The sequence below is a fragment of the Suricata suricatta genome, chromosome 12, assembly GCF_006229205.1.
Source record: "Suricata suricatta isolate VVHF042 chromosome 12, meerkat_22Aug2017_6uvM2_HiC, whole genome shotgun sequence".
NCBI classification, from domain to species: Eukaryota; Metazoa; Chordata; class Mammalia; order Carnivora; family Herpestidae; genus Suricata; species Suricata suricatta.
This window is the reverse complement of record NC_043711.1, coordinates 13564097-13570078: the sequence shown is the minus strand read 5'-3', so window position 1 is coordinate 13570078 and position 5982 is coordinate 13564097.

The window sequence follows — 5982 nt, the reverse complement described above, 5'->3', positions numbered from 1 at the left end:
ATGGGGCACAAAGGACAAGGCCAGACACACAGGAGGTGTGTGATTACCGGAGTGTTTTTGCAGTCAGTCTTCCTGATCTGTGGGGGAACTCTGCTCCTTCTTCAAAACCCTGCTCAAGAAGCCCCTCCTCCAGGCAGCCTTGTCTACCGTTACCTTTCCAGGCTCGGCTGAGTGCTCCCAACCCCCACCCTTTTCTTCACTGGGAGTACCTGTGCTTGCTCTGTCTGCCCCAGACTGGAGGCCCTTTGAAGACTTAGAGAGAGGTGAAGCGACTCTGGGGCCCAGTCCAGAGTGGAGGGGCCAGGGGATTGGAGGGCTGGTGTCAGGTCCAGCCACCGATGGTGCAGGGACATGGGGTGCCCCAGGAGGACCCAGGCCTTCCCCTCAGACCCTTCTCTACCGCTTAGGACCCTGCGCCCCGGGCTCTGGCCCCTGTGCCTGCTTCCTGGCCACAGAGAAGACGGGCGGCGGTTGAGGCAGATCGATGGAATGTGTACAGTGTGACAGTGTGTGCAGGCAAGAGGTTCAAGTCCTCACTCGGGGAGCAGGGTCAGGCCGCCCCCCACCCCCAGCGTGCACCCACTAGCTGTGTGAGCCCAGCCTGAGTCTCCGTCTCTCTGCTGTGGGATTACCACCCAGCTGCAGGTCTCCCCTGTGACGCCCAGGGCATTCAGGTGCTTAGTAAACAGACCAGCTCCTGCCGCTCTCATTACCATCTTGACAAGGGCTGTTGGGAAGATGGCCTCTTGCCTCCCAGCTTGACCCCCGCAGTAAGTGCTCGCAAAGCGTCCTAGACGGACTAGACCAGGAGCTGCGGCCACACTGCTGTACCCACTGCGGAGGCTGGGCACTGAAGGCCAGCCAGAGTGCTGAGTAATCCTAACGCAGTAGGGGCAGGTCAGCAAGGGTCACCAGGGCTTAGGCGTGACCTGACCCGGGGTGGGCAGGGCAAAGGGGCGCTGTCCCAGTAGGCATCCCTGCAAGGTCAATGACGGTGAGATGCCAACATTCACCAGATCACACGCTACAGGCCCTGTTCACACACATTTCCCTTAAGGAGTATGGGAACCGAACCGAAAGGGGCGAGTAAGATTGTAGGGACAACTGCACCTGGGGGCCTCACACCCGTCCAGCCTTGGGGGGGCCATCTGTTGTCCTGGCATTTCTTTAAAAAAAGTTTTTTAATGTTTTATTTTTATTTTTGATACAGAGAGAGACAGAGCATGAGAGGGGGAGGGGCAGAGAGAGAGGCAGACACAGAACCGGAAGCAGGCTCCAGGCTCTGAGCTGTCAGCACAGAGCCCGACGCGGGGCTCGAACCAACAAATGTGAGATCTGACCTGAGCCGAAGTCAAGAGGCTCAATCGACTGAGCCACCCAGGCGCCCTGTCCTGGCATTTCTAAGCCTGGCATTTCCCTCCATCTAGGACTGTTGTATTGTTTGTTTGTTTTGGGGTTTTTTGTGCTCCCCCCCAATTTAAAAGCCTCATGAAGAGTTTTTCCTGCCCTAAGTCCCAACAGACTGGGCATTTGTCAGCTCCAGAAAAGCTGGCCCGGGTTGACATTCGGGCCCACTTCTCCCTGGCCATGACATGTGGGACAAAGGGCATCAGCTGGCAGAGCCTCAGTTTCCCCATCTGTGAAAGGTGGTAACGGCACCGAGTCAGGGTGGTGGGGAGACCACACAGGGAGTGGGGATTTTTGCCCGTGCTGTGGGTCAACATGATCGTGATTCAAATCTCAGTGCCACCGGCTTCGCTGTGTGACGGTAGGCAAGTTACTCGGACTCTCTGTGCGTAGGACAAAGGCAGGGGCTTGTGAGAAGAACATGATGTACAGAAATCTTATTCTTAGCTCAGCAAACTCATAACAGCCAACACAAACTGGGCACCAGGTCACACACCAGGACAGGCCCCCTCCGTCCACTGGTGCCCCCGGCAGAGGATGACCCTGGTGGCATCAGTGGGCAGAGGCTAAACTCTCACAAAGACATGAGACATGTCAAGTTCAGGCAAAGCCCAGCAGACCCTGGGGTACCAGGCACAGGGGCTCCAGACAAGGCACTCACAGGAACCCTGGGCATCAGGGAGAAGGCGACCGAAGGGGGCAGGGCCCATGCCCTCCTTTGGGGACAGAAGATATAGTCACTTTCAGCAGGAAAGCTTTGTCCTAAAGAGAGATTTAGGGCAAGAGAGAAACCTGAGACGTTAAGGGGACCCCAGAAACATGCCAGGTATCCCCAGGGCAGGCAGAAAACCAGCTCTGCTCCCCAAAAGCCAGGATACTGCGTGCCTAGGGAGAGGGAGTCCAGTCCCAAACTGATTTCCTCCGGGGTGTCCTCAGGACAAAGTATGTCAGCCACAAAGCCACTTGCCTCAGACCCCACCCCTTTAGAACCCGTGGATGACGCCAACCCAAGCAGCGGGGAGCCAGCCCCCCTACCCCCGTGAGCCGAGGGTTACTTCTCTCTTTCTCATCTCATCCCCTTTCTCCGTGCCCCGTGTGTACTGGGGAGGCAGGCTCTTCTGTGGGTCTCTGGGCAGCCAAGGGTGGGTTTGATGAGGAAAGGGAGGAAGAGAAATGGATTTGGGGGATGGAAGAACAGCTAAGGCTGGACTGGAGCCCCTCATGATCTGTGAGCCCTCAACCCTCAGCTTGTGATAAATGAGCTTCAGTTTCCCTATCGGTAGGAGGTGGTAATGGCCCCCCCTCGCCCCCTCACGAGGCTGTAAGGAGGACTCATTGGCAGGGAGTGAGTCAGGGGACAAGGTCTGTTGGAATGTGCACTCAGGAGCTGTTAGGAATTAAGTTGCAGGATGTGGACGGTAGCAAGTGCCTGCCTCACCCCCAGTGCTGCCGCCCTGACCTGTGGGCTTCCAGAGAAAGTGGCAACATTGTGGTTAAGCTATGAGGCATATCCCAAATGGTTTCTATCCAGTCTTTCTGGTGGCTCTGGTGTTCCAGGGGCCTGGACGCCACTTCTGGGGTGACTGGGAGCTGACTCTCAGGCCCACGTGGTGCTTCAGGGACCGTAAAGCTCATAGTGGCCTTGGCCGTGGAAGCAGGGCCTGGAAAAAGCAGGGTTTCTCATGGGCAGAAGAGATGCTAGGCTGGAGGTTTACTGTGGAGAGAGAAGGAGAAACTGGTAATTCGTGGGCCTCCTATGTGCTAGGGGCAGGGTGCTCATTTCTTCCCACATGCCAAGCCGGATCCCACCACAGGGCCTTTGCACAAGCTGCTTCCTCTTCCAGGCACACTCTTCCCCTGAATCTCAGGATGCTGGGTGACATACCCCTCCAGCCTGCCTAAAATAGGCACTGCCCTGTTTTATTTCATCGTGTAGCATTTCTTCTCCCCTACTAGAATCTCAGCAGTGATTTCTTTCTTCCTGATCACAGCCATGTCTGGCGTACAGTGAGTGCTCAGTAAATACTTGCAGGAATTAATGTAGACCTGATAGTTAGAGGGACTGAAAGTCAGACACTGGTTCTGCCCCCTCCAGAAGTCTAAAGCATTTTACTGAAGTGCTGGAGCCGCACCAACCAGCTATTGTGTATTCAACCCTCCGGATCTTGGATTCCATGTCTGGGAAGTGAAGGGTACCAGACCACACAGGGTGCCCAGCTTCCAGATTCCTTGGACCCTTAGGATCCTCAGACATACCCCCCCCAAGCTGGTCCAGGTCTTGGGGACAAGTGCGGAGTGGGCCTGAGATTCTTGGGCCCTCAACCTAGTTACTAGGTTCAGAGAGGACACAGATTTACTCAGAAAGTGCACAGCATAGGCGAGACCAGGGAGGGCCCAGAGCACTCTCCGGAGCCTGGCAGCTTCCCCCGCCTTCCTCCCAGGGGATCATATGTAGCCCAGGTTCTGGAGGGCACCTTCTGCTGGCAAGCAGTGTTTGGCCCTGAATTGCTTCAGATCTGGAGCCAACCTAAGTAGGTTCTGCCTACCTTCCCCTCACCCCTGCACGTATCTCCCCTCTCCCCTCCACCAAGGTCAAGAACCATGCCCTCCCAGCACCGGCCTCTGGGTTCTCCAAGTGCTATGCACTTACAGGAGAGTTGCTGGCCCCTCTGGGCGTCAGTTCCTCCGTCAGTGATCAGGGTGGGGTTATAATGACCCCGCGCTGGCCGAGCCCCACGCTGCCTGGCCACACAGATGAGGCTCCTGGCTCCCTCTTTGGTCCCGAAGGGAGAAGGGCTATTCCTGCTGAGTTCGCAGATTGGGAGTGACTGAGGTTCAGCAGCGGGTCTCTATGACCCGCAACTGGCAGTTGGATGCGGGGGCTGCCCCAAGGGGTCCCTGAGGTTTCACTCATGCTTTAGGATCTGGTCGGCATTTGGGTCTTTCGGGTCTTTATTTATTTATTTTTTTGAGAGACAGAGCATGAGCAGGGGAGGGGCAGAGAGAGAAGGAGACACAGAATCTGAAGCAGGCTTCAGGCTTTGAGCTGTCAGCACAGAGCCCGACGCAGGGCTCGAACCCACGAACTGTGAGATCATGACCTGAGCTGAAGTGGGCCACTTAACTGACTGAGCCACCCAGGCACCCCATTTCAAGGTCTTGTTTAATGGCATCATGGTCAGGGTATTTTTGAAGGGTTTCTGCAGCTTCTGGAGTCCAGGGACCTCGAGATCGGGTTGCATCTCGGCGGGTCCCTGGGAGGTCTGGGAGGTGCTCCTGGACCGGGAACAGGCCATGCCCTGGTGGTAGCCCCCGGGTGGCAGTATCAGAGGGTGGCGCGAGGGTGTTGGTTCCAGCCCCGGGCAGGGCTGTGCCCTCTCTGAGCTGGGACTGACGCTTGCAGGACCAAACTTTGTAGTCCGACCTTAGCCCCCCTGACCTGGCCAGTATCTCCTGCCCACCCACCCCTGTGCACAAACTAACCACTCATGAGGTCACAGCTGGGCCTCATCCCAGAGATGTGCTCCTGCTGAAGCTGGGGTACCACTGTGAGCCTCAGTATCCTCCTCCATAACATGGGAACCTCATCTCAGCCTAGTGGGCTGGTGGAAAGAGTGCTTTTATCAAAAAAGACTTAGTCACCTACTATGTGCTAAATTCCATAGCAGGAGCTTAAGAGGAGGCCCTCTCCCTCTTGGGACTTTCTCTCTCCCTTCCTGGTTAGGGTCAAAGACTCCAGATCAGCTGGTCGAAAACCAAAGGAAGCCGAGGAGAAAGGGCCAGAAAGAGCCAGCGAGTACAACCTTAGGCAAGTCATTCCTCTTCATCCTGCCTCTGTTGTTTCTTCGTCTGGAAAACAAGAACTGAGACTTCCACTGGAGAGAAGTTCAAATGGGGCACAAAGGACAAGGCCAGACACACAGGAGGTGTGTGATTACCGGAGTGTTTTTGCAGTCAGTCTTCCTGATCTGTGGGGGAACTCTGCTCCTTCTTCAAAACCCTGCTCAAGAAGCCCCTCCTCCAGGCAGCCTTGTCTACCGTTACCTTTCCAGGCTCGGCTGAGTGCTCCCAACCCCTAGCCTTTCCTTCAGCGTAGACCTGACCTCACAGCACTTGGGAGTATCTGACCTTGGCTCTGTCTGCCCTGGAGTGGAGAGGGCAGGGAATTGGAGTGCTGGGGTTTGGGGCCGGTGTCAGGTCCAGCCACCAGATGGTGCAGGGACACGGGGTGCCCCAGGAGGACCCAGGTCTTCCCCTCAGACCCTTCTCCACTGCTTAGCACCCGGGCCCCTGGCTCTGGCCCCTGTGCCTGCTTCCTGGCCACAGAGAAGACGGGCGGCATTGAGGCAGATCAATGGAATGTGTACAGTGTGACGGTGTGTGCAGGCAAGAGGTTCAAGGGCTTGCTGGTGATCACACAGCAAGTCCCTCCTGGGAGAGCAGGGTCAGGCCACCCCCCACCCCCAGCATGCACCCACTGGGGACAGCGAGGCTCCCCTGCACCTCGGCTTCTGTGCCTTGGCCTTACCACCAGGCCAGCATGAGCGTCCCGAAGTGTCCTGAGTGATGTCCCCA